A 15,691-nucleotide genomic window follows, 5' to 3' on the forward strand; every position below is an offset into this window, starting at 1 on the left:
ATTTGTTTAGTTTATTTACAGAATTTCCATCTTTTAGTATAGTACGAATTTCTGTGGACGGTTTGACAGAAAATCTGTCACCTTGAGGCGGACTGACAGAAAATCTGTCACCTTGAGGCGGACTGACAGAAAATCTGTCACCTTGGGGCGGATTGACAGAAAATCTGTCACCTTGGGACGGACTGACAGAAAATCTGTCACCTTGAGGCGGACTGACAGAAAATCTGTCACCTTGGGATGGAACAGTAGAACCCCTGTCACCTACACGTACCTTTTCCAAAGTCTCGAAATTACCAGTTGGCGAACTGACAGAAAGTCTGTCACTTATGTTTTCTGACGTTTTACACGAATTTGGATTATCGACATTGACAGAAACTCTGTCACTATATACTTCGGGGTCTTCAGCCAAATCACCCTGATCAGCTACAACATTATATATCTCCATACCAATACCAAATTTATGACCCCCTTTCAATGTGATAAAAGTGTCTGTGTCATTTCGAAATACAGCCTTCACGGTTTCATCCTTAGCAATTAAAGCATTTGGGGACAGAAGACCTTTTAAATTGGATTTCGGCTGAATGATGATATCATCTGCTGGGGGGTGATCAATTTCCATATCAACTATTTTTAAACTATGAGGTGGCACAACTGTTTTCTTTTTTATACTAATCCTGTATAAGTTTATTTCTTCTCCCTCGTTCCCAACAAAACAGACCGCTGGTATAGCCTCATTGTTTATGTGGACTGTGTTGTTTGCCATATCAATAACTGCTCCAAATTTCTCCAAAAAATCAATACCCAGAATGATATTATCATTTATGTTAGCAGTTACAAACCTCCATTTTGATTTTAACTTCCCTATTTCGATAGGTATCTCCTCTGTATATCTAGCATCAATTTTAGAATTCTTTCCAGCTCCTCGCAAAACTAAATGTTCCTTTAGTTTAATTGTTGACTGCAAAAGTGGTAAAATTGAAGTACTCAAAACAGATATTTGTGCTGCACTATCTATTACAGCCTTAAATGTTCTTCCTAAAATTTTCATCTCAATGAACAAAGTTTTTGATTTTTTGCTTTTATCAAATGAAAAAATTTCTTGAATCGGAAACTTCTGTTCTTGACTAGACATTTCTGTTGGCGGTTGGCCTGTATCATCTGAAAAGGTCAAGGATTGGCCTACATCCTTGGCCCTGATTCGTTTAAAGCTTTTGGTGATGGAGATCTATTACGATAGGGAGAACTGTTCCTGGGCTTCTTGCAATCCCTACTAAAATGACCTTCTTCCCCGCAATTGTAGCAATTACCTCTTGCAGGACTATTGTACCTTCTTTGTGGCGAAAAAGCTCAATCTGTTCTTTGTGGTGACCTTGACCTCATATTCTGACTATGCTCAATACTTTTTTTACCATGATCTTAGTTTCGAATAAATCATCTTCTGTCTTCTGTAATTTTTTCTCGAACACATTCATCTTATTTGTTCCTTCGTCAGACTTCATAATTGCACGTACTGATGTTTCCTGTGTATCCTCATTCTCATCATTTTGCTCCATAAAAGAAACCCTTTTAATTTCTGCTCTTCGTGTACCCTTTATGACTTTTTGATTCGCCACTGCACTTCGTACAGATTGTACCGCTTGATCCAGAGCATCTGGATTTTTGTCCATAGTAGTCAAAGCTGCACGCTTGTCTACACAACCTTTAAGAAAAGCATCTGTTGCCAAAGTTTGTACGAAATTATCTGGTGTATCCGGGTAGCCATCGGTAGCCAGCTCCTGTGCTCTTTCTGCAAATTCCTCTAACGATTCCTCTTGCTCTTGTTTAAGATCTTGTAAAAGTCTTCTTACAATGTGTGGCGGTTCCTTTCTACCAAAACGCTCTTCCATTTTCTTGCATAAGCTTTCATAATTAGTTTGTACTAACTTTGGTCTTGAGCTGTAAAATTTCAAAGCTTTATCTCGCAAACATTCAATCAATTTATACAACCTTTGCTCACTCTGCCATTTGCATCTATCAGCTATAGTGCTAAATTGTAGATAATAAGGACGCCAGTCATTTCTACCATCATATGTTGACATCTTTGGTGCTGTGGGACCACCATAATCTGAATGTTTATGATCATAAGCATTATATTTTCCTTTCAATAATTGACCAGGACTACTTTTTGCCTCTTTTTCGGCTATTACTTTTTCTACCTTAAGCACAGTTTCTTTCTGCTGTAGTTGAGTTTGAATTTTCTTTGAATATTCATGTATATCTTTAATCTCATCATTCGGTGATTTAATCATTTCTTTCATTTGTTCAATTTGTTCCTCTTTCTGTTTTGTATAAATGTCTCTTTGTTGTTCAAAAATAAGCCTCTGTTCTTCTATCTGTGCTTTACTCTGTTCAGAAATTTTCTCAATTTTTGTTTGAAAGGTCTCTGCCATATCAACTATTTTTAAACTAGTCTCTGCCATATCAACTATTTTTAAACTATGAGGTGGCACAACTGTTTTCTTTTTTATACTAATCCTGTATAAGTTTATTTCTTCTCCCTCGTTCCCAACAAAACAGACCGCTGGTATAGCCTCATTGTTTATGTGGACTGTGTAGTTTGCCATATCAATAACTGCTCCAAATTTCTTAGTAGTGTCAACCCTGTGATTATGACCCGTGTAAATAGCATATTAATCCTGAATACACCGTTTGTTGGTGCGCCTGTCAGATGCAGAACGTACAGATACTAATCCTGTATAAGTCTCTCGACTTTTCTACCGACAAAATCTTAGGACGTAATGACTCAATAGTGTTTTTTAGGACCTCTTGACCTTCATCAGACTCCTCTGGGTCTTCAAAACAAATTATTTTCTCATTCAACAGTGCAGTCCACAATGATTGGGGTGCTTCTGAAATCTCTTTAAGTTTATCTAAATTAAGTAATCCCTCTTCTTCTCTCTTTGCAATTATTGCTAAGGCTCTAGTTTCACCTATCATTTTAATCGCTTTTAACTGCGTAAAGTTAGCTTTGTTTATATTTATCGGTTTCGCTATTATATTTTTACGCAATATTTATAATTATGCGATTTATTATGTACTAAATAACCGTGTAGCGGTTTGTCGCAATCTGTCAGTAACACTGACACAATTATATAAATATGCAGTTTATCATTTACTGAATAACAAAATAGCGGATTGTCAGTAACACTGACACTGATTTATAATGATAAGATAATTGTTTAATGATTAGCCATATTGCGGAGTGTCAGTAAAACTGACACCAGGAATTTTGAAAATTTTCAAATATTATCAAAGTAGATATTTCTATGAAAACAAATGGATGTATGGGCAATCGGTTGTCAGAAATTCTGACATTAAATTTCCATGATTATTATACTCATGAAATATGTTATATTCTTTTCTGTAGGTACAATAACTATTTGTTTTCTTTGTTGTGATTTTTCAGTTTTGCCGCCAAAATGTCAGGAAACAATGAATGTCTCGAGTCGATTTAAAGTAAATTCGAATCGACTTCTGACACCAATGTTGTAAAGGTGCAATAATTTGATATACCTTTCCTAATATAAGATGTTGTCTTGGTAGAAAATACTGATAGGGCAGGAATCCCAGGGTCGTCTGAGCTCTGGATATATTCTGCGAGGTTGCGCAGTTAATACTAATTAAAGTTCCGGTAACAAATATGGTTGTAGCAATCACTTTCCGGACATTTACTACAATATTGCCAATAATTAAGAAGTTCCGGGTCGAGTCCGATAAAGATACCAATAGTATATTCACCTGTTACCTATTACCTTATCTGTACGTTCTGCATCTGACAGGCGCACCAACAAACGGTGTATTCAGGATTAATATGCAATTTACACGGGTCATAATCACAGGGTTGACACTACTAAATTGTCAAATTGTTACCTATTGTAGTATTTTATATCTTTAGTATTGGAGTAGGATCTGCTTACCCTTCCGGAGCACCTGAGATCACCCCTGGTTTTTGGTGGGGTTCGTGTTGTTTGTTCTTTAGTTTTCTATGTTGTGTCATGTGTGCTATTGTTTTTCTGTTTGTCTTTTTCATTTTTAGCCATGGCAGTTTGTTTTAGATTTACGAGTTTGACTGTCCCTTTGGTATCTTTCGTCCCTCTTTTTTTAAGCAGTAAGACTTTCTAAGATACCAATTCGAATACTAAAAATCTGGACTTGAAATAAGGGGTATAGGTACAGTTTTCAATTTGCACCACCAAACGGTGTATTTTATAGGATTTTGCTATATACACGGGTCATAATCACGGGGTCAAATTGTTCCCTATTGTATAGTATTTTAATCAGTAAGACTTTCTAAGATAACAATAAGAATACTAAAAATTTGGACTTGAAATAAGGCGTATATGTACAGTTTTCAATTTGTTAGCGAAAATGACGTAAAACAGCGAATATTAGAATTCAACTTTAATTATGAATAAATATAGGACAATGCTGTTGATTAAAAGATACTCCATTCCAGGACCTTTTGTTTTGCAAATAATTAATATTACCAATAATTGATAAGTTCCAGGTCGACGGGTTCAAACAGAAAAGCAGAGACAACTGTGTATCTTATAGTCGGTAGGACTTAATCAGATGACAATACCAATACTAAAATAAGGCTTACGCATTGTTTTATACTTTAATTCAGTCACGGGACCCGCGATATCACGGGTGTGTTCTAGTACTTTATATATATTAACACAACTCTACCAAAAGACCATATGGCATAGAATGCTTGGTACAAAACGTATACACAAATGATGATGAGACCACTCTTTACCAACAGATCATAGGATATTTGAAACAAAGTGCATAAACACTTTTACTATTACACAACTATCTACCAAAATACCAAATAACATGGATGTTATTAACCAAAGTCACTATCACTATGCAGCATCCAACAACAATCAATACCAATACAGTTTAGTAAGCAAACTCTGGATATTAAGATGTTGAACAGTACAAAAGGTGAATCAACAACAGGAATAAAGCTTATAACAATATAAAATGTATGGCAGATAAAGGCAATAGTAGTATGCCGCTGTTCAAAACTCATAAATCCATGAAAAAAAAAAATCGAGGTAACAAACTAAAACTGAGAAAAACGCATTAAATATAAGAGGATAACGACGACACATTAAAATGTAACACACACACAAACGGACTTAGCATTAGACAAAATCATAGGAGAATAAAAAATATAACAGCAAAACCAAATACATGAATTTGGGATAGATAAGTACCGACAATGCCTGTACCAAGTCAGGAATATGACAGCTGTTGTCAATTCGTCTTTTGATTTTGCCATTTGATAATCGACTTTTCGGTTTGAATATTCCCTAGAGTTCAGTTTTAGAATGATAAATTATTGTCACATTAAAGGAACTTTGGAACTCAACGATATAGTTTTTCTTTAAAATTTTACGGTTTAACAGCAAAAGGTTAAAACTATTATTTATTGAGAAATATACTAAAAACATGGATACAATTGAAATTGATTATATTTTTACTATCAAAACGAATAGTCCCTCTCTCACTCACTTGCATTTCGCGTATCCCTAAATCAGACACATGTTGTCGTAAAGGAATACAAAAGTATACATTATGATAATACATGTAAAGGTATGAGAATAACAAATTGTGTATGCATATGTATAACAAACATATTAATAATTTTAAGATAGTTATGAGACGTGTGACTTTACAGCTGTGTTGAAAAGTCATCTATTTGGTTATCACACGCCGGATTATCGTAGGCAGTAACAACCACTTGCGGTGGAGTTTTCTTCTCTTGAGGCACCATGTAGGCTTGTCCTGTTTTGTCTTCGTTCCGTTTTTCATATCGGCATTTCTCGAGAACCATTATTCCTACCAACGGTACAGCAAATACTAACGAAGCAATGAAGGCAACTGTGATGTTTTCTTCATATTTTTCATTTAAGTTAGCGAATTGTGGACCATCAAGATTGACTCCACGTAACCGATAGGCACGTACCATACCATCGGAAGACTTGGTAACAGTACATGTATAGATCCCCATGTTGGCAAACATGAGATTTTCTATGAGAAGTATTTCTCCCTGTCCTCCTTTGACCTTATAGTCAGAATCAGTATATCCACCGGTCACATTTTTTCCATCCGGGGTTTTCCAGGAAACTTTGTCGTCTGATTGGATCATTACGCTGGAGTCATTACAGGAAAGCTCAAGTGACGATCCAAATAGGCCATTAGACATCCAGGTATATTCCTCAGAGGTAACCATGGAAATTAATCCAACTAACAGCAATAGTTTTGTAACCATCTTAACCTACAAGAGAGTCAAACATAGCACTAATGATATATTTCATCAAGTGTCAATTCATGCTATATTTGAAAATATAAATTGTTGTTCTTAAAGGTATGTACGTACATATACAAGTGAAACAAGCGAAATAATAGACGCATTCACACACAAACCGAAGTGAAACTATGTACCTTGAAAGAGATAAGTGCATTCCTATTGCGTATGAATGTACCCGTCATACGACTCTCACTAATACCCGGTACTCTTGAGAAAAGGTTTAAAAAAATACAAAAAACAGGAACACGACAGGTCTGCTATAATATAAGTTTGACTATTGCAGTCTAAGAAAAAAGAGAAAATCATAAAAAAACACTCGGGGTAAAATTCAAGCAGAAAGTATATTCAAAGGGCAAAATCAAATGCATCAAACAAGTGACATAGTTTATGTTACTTAACCCAAATTAAATGGACAACTATTTAATCTTAAAAGTAAAGCGAAACCATCAACACAGTTCCGATAATGTGGAATGAAATAATTCAAAGAGTTTATTCAATAAAATTTAAAGCTATCTACATCATATGAAAAGCTGATATAGAGATTTGAAAGTGATTCTCTTATTTATACCTAAGTGTAATACAGAAAATGTTGGATTGAATCTGGTTAATAGCTAGCTTAACCTCTCATATGTATGACAGTTTCATCAAATTCCATTATATTGACAACGATGTGAAAACAAAGCAAATAGACATAAAAGAAAAAATGTCAACAATGTGTTATAATCTTAATCACTATATCCACTATCACCACCAGTCATATATAGGACATTCGACGAAATTTACCTTTCGGTTACAAGTCGTAAAGAACGAGAATTGAAATCACATATATATTCAACAATGTAACTTGCTAAAACACTTGCTTAAGGGGCACGGTAGTATTTTCTGGCCCAAAAGGGATAATGATAGACTTTTTCGAATTTTCACCACTCTCTAACACTGCCAAAAATTCTTCATCAATAGTTAACTGAAGTACTTTCATTAAACTATTCAGAAATGAATTTGAATATGTATCATGACCGTTGATTTTTTGGATATCTTTAAGAACCTAAGGCCACTAATGCTTTTTGGGTCTTTCATCGTGCAGTTAATACAAAATAAAAAAACCATCAAACCTTCATTTTCACCTGTATGTAAAACTATTTCATGTTTTTTCTTTAGTTTGGGAAAGTATGCTCAGTTGATATTGTATTTTTTGTCCAATCACACTGTTTAGATACACTTACCTAAGAAGGATACACAAGAGCAACCTAAATTCTGGAATGCAATTACTACCGTGATACCTCTTACGTGTTTACAATGGCTATTGATTTATGCTTGCTCATCAACTAGTATATATTGTGCTTCGTTGGGGTTCTATATATAGGGGCATTGAACTAAATTATTGACACTTTCTCCAAATTAGGGCTGCAGTAGTTCAGCGATTTTCAAATCGCGTAAATCGAAGAGGAAGAAAAAAATCCAACTGAAAAATTCGAAACTGAGGGGATCGCAGAAATCGTAGAACGTGAATTCTGTACTACATTCATAAACACAACTACAGAAAACTGTACAGATGATTAACAAAGGCAGTAGTATACCGGTGTTCAAAACTCATAAATCGATAGAAAAAAAAACAAATCCGGGTCACAATTGTAAAAGTATATAAGATATTCATGCATGCACGTAATTATTGAAGTAACGTAGTTCACGCCCAGTCTTGTAAGATATTGTAAAGAGGAACATAATCTTAGTAAATATACTTATAAGATCATCATCAATACAATAATTTACAGATGAACTGCTATGTTTTATATAAAACTTATTTATTTATTTCATAGTAAAACTTATAAAACCTACCTGCAGATGTTTACGTTCAGAAATAAATGTACAACACTTTTTAAAGTATCCTCACCTTTTCTAGTGGGATTGTTCAGTCAAAACAAAATTATACAGGTGTGAATCACAAAGGAGCATTGAAACTTAACGGTCGCGGTTAGTAGGGCGATCATCTTTGTATTAAAGGATTGAAGGTAAAGATACAAAATTAAAGTTGTATCAATTGACAATAAAACTTTAAATTCAAAATTAACTCTGTAAACAGGTTTTCTTAGCCTAAGGATATATTCTGATTTATATTAATCAACTGGCAATCAAAATTGTGCATATGTAATTCGATTTACAGGTAAAACGATTTAATGGCGAAAAAAGATTTATTATTTACTTCAGGTAAAATATGTAGAATAAACGTTATATATGAAATGTTTATCTTGAACGAAATGTAATGCTCCAATGATCACCTTAATGTGTATTCTTGTTGAAATATGATACGAAACATAGATTTGCACAACGGACTATAACAAGTAAATATATGGTAAACAAATTGAATAATTAAGTCGCAGTTTTAAGAAAGAAAGGATAACATATTTCGAAAAATAATATACCTTGATATTTTTACAAAAATCTATTGATTGAAACTGTTATTATAGTAAAAAATGTAGAAATTGAACTGATGATAACTGTAAAATTACTCTGCAGTGATTTTATTGAAAAAGATTTTCCATTTAAGTGAATAGAATAGCAAACATTTTCAAAAAGTAAAATGACTAAAATTATGAACTCCGAAAAAAATCAGCAACTTTATTCACAGTTTTCAAGTTATGACGTAATCATTTCTAATTATTTAAAAGATAAATAAATAAAGTCTCCAAATATATACCAATAATCTAATTTGAACAATTTTACCACAAGTCATATCAATCTATTGATATTTGGCAAATAGTTACCAAAGGTACCAGGATTATAATTTAGTATGCCGCACGCGCGTTTCGTCTATATAAGACTTATCAGTGACGTTCATTTTAAATGTTTATTAAGCCAAATAAGTAAAATGTTGAAGAGCATTTAGGATCCCAAATTCCCAAAAATTGTGCCAAATACGGCTAAGGTAATCTATGCCTGGGATAAGAAAATTTTTGATTTTTCGAACAATTCAAAGTTTTTTAAACATGAAATTTGTAAAAATAACTACTTTATTGATATTCATGTCAACACCGAAGTGTTGACTACTGGGCTGATGATACCCTCGGGGACGAAACGTCCACCAGCAGTGGCATCGACCCAGTGGTGTAAATAATTATCAAAGGTACCAGGATTATAATTTAGTACGTCAGATGCGCGTTTCGTCTACATAAGACTCATCAGTGACGCTCATATCATATGTTTATCATGCCAAATAAGTGCAAATACATGAATTTGATAAGAATCTTTCTATAGTAGTCAGCACTTATGTGTAGACATGCATTATCATTGTAACTCTAATATTATGAATTAACTGTTTACAACACCTTAATATTATGAAATACTTATGTAGGATTTTCTACCTCAGGAAAGGATTACCTATTTGGCAAAACGTTTAGGAATGCTCTTCATCTTCGTAATTTATTTGGCCTTTTTAAACCTTTTTTATTCGAGCGTGGCTGAGAAGTCTTTTAGACGAAAAACGAGTCTGGCTAAAACACCAAATTTCTATAACGAGTTTTGTTTGCAACCACTGGGTTGATGCCACTGTGGCTTGAAATTTTATTCCCGGAGAGTATTACTAGCCCAGTAGTCCGTATTTCTTTGTTGACAAGAACTATCATTGATATAGTCATATTCACTGTTTACGAAACTTTAAAATTTTTGAAATAGTAAGTCTTTTCTTCCTCAGGACTAGATAATCTTAGCTGTATTGGGAAATTTGTCTACGATTTTTTTGGTCCTCGAATTGAATGCTCTTCAACTTCGTACTTTATTTTGGCCTTTTTAACTTTTTTTAATTTGAGTGTCACTGTTGGGTCTTTTGTAGACGAAACGCGTGTCTGGTGCAAATACAAAATTTCGATCCTTGTTTCTATAATACGTTTATTTCTATACAGTTTTTTTTAAATAATAATTTTCTTATTTTTCCATATTTTGAAGTTTTACATATATTGTATTTTTTGTCATTTATCTGTCGTTATCTAAGCCTCTATAGTTTTATGGAACGATATCATGTTTTAAAGACAATTAAACATTTTTTTTCCTTCAATTTTTTTTATTGTTAAAAAAAGGCAAAAGTAATATTCCAGTGATTAAAAGTAATAAATTGATTGAGAAAAACAAATCCGAGGGAATCATATCAACTATACAAGGTAAACAAAGGAAAAACGACAACACCAAAGTGCAACAAAAACAGACGCCAACACACATAGAAACGAAATATGTGATAACAATTGCCATATTCCTGACTTGGTAAAGGTCATTTAAATAAATTGATAGGTTGAAAGTCTTTATCTCACACATACATATTCATGAAGAAAGCCAATTTTCCAACCTGCATCTTTCTTTTCCAAACAATACTCCCACTTTGACATGTTTGAGCTACATCTGTAAGAATTGTTTTAGTTATTATTATCTAGTCATATGTTTTGTTTCTTATCATAAAGAATTGTTCGAACTTCTCTTGGACTGAATTTTAATGTGCGTATTGTTATGCGTTTACCTTTCTACATTGGTTAGAGGTATAGGGGGAGGGTTGAGATCTCACAAACATGTTTAACCCCGCCGCATTTTTGCGCCTGTCCCAAGTCAGGAGCCTCTGGCCTTTGTTAGTCTTGTATTATTTTAATTTTAGTTTCTTGTGTACAATTTGGAAATTAGTATGGCGTTCATTATCACTGAACTAGTATATATTTGTTCAGGGGCCAGCTGAAGGACGCCTCCGGGTTTCCATTTCCATTCTCAATTTTATTCAAACTAAGTCGTCTAGATATTCGACTAATTTCTAATGGTGTTAGTACCATTTACATATACTATAGAAGGACTTGAAAAAATATTATGTTAATATATAGTTTTCCAATGGTATCAATCAGATGTGGATTTTGAACTTATCAGCTTCGAAATCGCCATTCACAATTATTATATATTCAACTTTGCATGATATTATATCTTATGACTTTCAACATTCTATTATAATTCCCCCATGAACAATTGAACGAATGGCTACGTCATCTCTTCTTTCAAAAGTACCCTTTCATACAAAAATCAGAACTGTAAAAAATCGTACTTTGAGAAGAGCCACCAATACAGTGAAGATGTAATCATAAAGATCCTGATAATTTTTAGCGGCAACATATTCGTTGGGCTTGGTGGAATAATATTCCGACAAAAATAGAATTTTCTAATGTTGAAACAGTATTTCTTTCATGTTAAAGATTGTACTTGATACAAGTTATAGTACGATTATCTCTCTTTGTATGATGTAAATCACTTTATATGTGATCTCTGGTATAAAGATTCTTGGTATCAGATATTGTGGATTTATCTAAACATGTTCTTAAACAGCTAAAACCCGAAAGACTCTAGTACAAGGATGTGAAATCTTCCCCATTACGCATAACATAATTTTTATAAACAATACATATCCGGGAGATGAACAAACAGGGACAGGTGCAAAAATACTTAGTAAGATACTGATTTAAAAAACAAAATAACCGTTTTTAACTCTCTGTTAGCGATCTCCATTAATTTCATATATTTTCGTTACCAATTTTGACACAAAATTAAAAGAAAATGAAAAGCGTTGGACTAGGGACTTTCACTTATGTTTAAATTTGTTTTCTTAAACTTGAGAACTGAGCGTATATTTGAATTCTGTTCTCTCTATGTTAAACATTTAAACATTTTTGTTGGTTGTTGTGATAGTCTCCCCTTTTTAGTTGTTTCAATTTGTTCAATAATACGGAGATAACTCATTTATAGTTATTGTAAAAAAAATGAATATATATATTTGCACTATATCAAATATTTCAGTAAAACAGATTACTTGGTTTATTTTTTCGTAATTTCAAGAAAAACAGTAAAATGTTCATATTCAATATTTAAATATAAATCTGTATATACAAATTCTTATTTATATCAGTGCCTTTAAATAGCATTCAGTTACAACGTAATTGTGGAGATCGCAACCACTGTGTCTGTTGCCACGAGACATGATCTCTCACAATAGAATGTAGAGATCAGGCATGATAGAGTGTGTAAATAAACAACCTGTTCGTATTAATGAAGATAGGAAATATCTTCAAATATTTGGATATATACTGCTAAATTGTAGTATAAGTAAGTCCATATTGATTTCGTAAAAAATCAAAATACTAGCCTATTCACGCATAAGCTTGGTTGTCGAGCTACAAATGCGTTGAGGGTATATAGTTTGTAATGAACAAGTATAGTTGACTACCCACTCAGAAAAATATCACACAGATGAGAAGGATAGGTCTCACTGAGACAAAGTGGTGACTGATTTTCGTTTTGTTTAATATTTTCTCATTTAGGTAGAAGAAAGATAAATTAAGCAATGTCCAGTTATTAGCACTGCATTTTCTGTTTCAACGATCATACATAATGAGAGGGGTATGTTGTACCGACGAAGAGTGAGAAATATCAATGTATCGAGGCACAATTTTACACCGATCTTAGAAATGTTTAAAGATTTATTATGCCGTAAGTTTGGGAAATTGAGGTTGGACGCAGCCTATATAGTTATCAAAAGTACCAGAATTATAATATAGTTGTTAAACCATTGACAGTGTGTCGTATGTTTTGGTGATTGGGGTAAGACGTAGCCTATATTTGTAAAACCATTGACAGTGTTTCGTATGTTTGGGAGATTGAGGTTAGACACAGTCTATAGTTGTTAAACCATTGACAGTGTGTCGTATGTTTGTGATATTTAGGTTAGCACAGCCTATAGTTGTGAGACCTCTGACCATGTGTCGTAAGTTTCTGAGATATAGGTTTGTCGTAGCTTATAAAAGTTGTTGCACCAGTGATAGTGTGTCGTAGGTTCGGGGGAATCGAGGTAGCATATAGTAGCATTGAGGTAAAACGTAGCCTATAGGTGTTACACCACTGTATTGTTATGTTTTTACTATCCCTGAGTCTATATTTCTGATAGCACATAAGCCAGTACTTTGGTACTTGCATTAAAATAAAAAATATTTTGTAGATTGAAATTCACCGGAATAACACCGGTTAGAAATCAGTTGAATACATATAATCTAAGACTCTTTCAATAGTATTAAAACAATCACCTTTTTACACTTTACACAGGTACTCCCCATTTCAAACTAAATGACAAATTAAGAGTCAGTTATGCTGTGTTTCTTAAAAAATGAATGACCAACATAAAGACAAGGATCTTGTCAGAGGGAGGGATCAATACTTCTTTGTAAAAAATTAGTCTGATTCAAACAAATCGTTTTCTGAAAATGACATTACCAAGATGCTTGATTTCTTGATTGACAACATATTTGTTACGTTTGGAGGACGTGATTATTAAATAACAAACGGCATTACTATTGTAATCAATTATACCGCTTTTTGCCGACTTGTTCCTTATTCATATGAAACTGACTTCATACAGAAACTTCTTAGGAAGAAGGAACATAAGTTAGTAGTATCATTTGAATTAACTTCCCGCTATAATGATGCCGTTCTTTCATTAGATAATCTAAAATTTTGTGACAATGTTGAACTTATCTTTCTATCGAACATGAGATAACGTTTACAAAAAATACAGTTAAGCATGCCTCACATCTTGACTAGAAATTGAAAAGGAAGGTTGGTTAAAAACAAAACTTTACGACAAAGAAGATGATTTAGGTTTCCCAATAGTAAACGTTCCATTCCGTGTATAATTTGAATGTCCCTCTGAAATGCTGTAAAAAGATTTACCGTTGATATTTTTACTACCATGTACATTGATATGTTTATTTTCTTTTAAATAACTGTTTATATAATGTTGAATTATTCGAAAGATTAAGGAATTTCTAAGTAAATGCACCAAGGATGGAGTATAACAGTTATTTTTCATTCGTTTGATGTGTTTAAGATATTGATTTTGCCAGTCTTTTAATTTCACCTTTCGGTATCTGTTTCTAAATAATAATAGATTCAGTGATCACTTACATTTAATATATCCAAGTGAACTTGAAATTGAAGATACTACCGACACATATAAATCTGCTTCATATTTCGACCATTTTCTCGAATTGACTACTGATGGTAGGTTGAATACCAAAATTTATGACAAACGCGATGATGTTAATTTTCCTTAAGTCAACTTTCCATTTCTGTGTAGCAACATCGCAGCGGCACCTGCATGTGGAGTATATGTGTCTCAATTGATACGTTACTTTAGAACTAGCTCAAAGTACGCTGATTTTGTGGAACGAGGAATACTGCTTTCTCAAAAGTTGATAAGTCAGGACTATGAATCAATCAAATCAGTTAGAAAGCCAAATAATACATGACGTTAAAGTGCATTGAAAACCATAAAAAATACTTAGTAAGATACTGATTTAAAAAACAAAATAACCGTTTTTAACTCTCTGTTAGCGATCTCCATTAATTTCATATATTTTCGTTACCAATTTTGACACAAAATTAAAAGAAAATGAAAAGCGTTGGACTAGGGACTTTCACTTATGTTTAAATTTGTTTTCTTAAACTTGAGAACTGAGCGTATATTTGAATTCTGTTCTCTCTATGTTAAACATTTAAACATTTTTGTTGGTTGTTGTGATAGTCTCCCCTTTTTAGTTGTTTCAATTTGTTCAATAATACGGAGATAACTCATTTATAGTTATTGTAAAAAAAATGAATATATATATTTGCACTATATCAAATATTTCAGTAAAACAGATTACTTGGTTTATTTTTTCGTAATTTCAAGAAAAACAGTAAAATGTTCATATTCAATATTTAAATATAAATCTGTATATACAAATTCTTATTTATATCAGTGCCTTTAAATAGCATTCAGTTACAACGTAATTGTGGAGATCGCAACCACTGTGTCTGTTGCCACGAGACATGATCTCTCACAATAGAATGTAGAGATCAGGCATGATAGAGTGTGTAAATAAACAACCTGTTCGTATTAATGAAGATAGGAAATATCTTCAAATATTTGGATATATACTGCTAAATTGTAGTATAAGTAAGTCCATATTGATTTCGTAAAAAATCAAAATACTAGCCTATTCACGCATAAGCTTGGTTGTCGAGCTACAAATGCGTTGAGGGTATATAGTTTGTAATGAACAAGTATAGTTGACTACCCACTCAGAAAAATATCACACAGATGAGAAGGATAGGTCTCACTGAGACAAAGTGGTGACTGATTTTCGTTTTGTTTAATATTTTCTCATTTAGGTAGAAGAAAGATAAATTAAGCAATGTCCAGTTATTAGCACTGCATTTTCTGTTTCAACGATCATACATAATGAGAGGGGTATGTTGTACCGACGAAGAGTGAGAAATATCAAT

General features: G+C 33.1%; 1 long non-coding RNA gene across 1 annotated transcript; it reads right to left on the bottom strand.

The window, feature by feature from the left end:
• Positions 1 to 5,463: 5,463 nt before the first annotated feature.
• On the bottom strand, positions 5,464 to 8,330 carry LOC143084822 (uncharacterized). The gene is made up of 2 exons (XR_012981175.1): positions 8,198 to 8,330; positions 5,464 to 6,328 (listed from the first exon to the last, which is right to left on the bottom strand). It is a non-coding gene; the product is annotated as an uncharacterized LOC143084822 (long non-coding RNA).
• Between the last annotated feature and the right edge of the window lie 7,361 nt (positions 8,331 to 15,691).

The sequence above is a fragment of the Mytilus galloprovincialis genome, chromosome 8 (genome assembly GCF_965363235.1).
Source record: "Mytilus galloprovincialis chromosome 8, xbMytGall1.hap1.1, whole genome shotgun sequence".
In the NCBI taxonomy this organism is placed as follows: domain Eukaryota; kingdom Metazoa; phylum Mollusca; class Bivalvia; order Mytilida; family Mytilidae; genus Mytilus; species Mytilus galloprovincialis.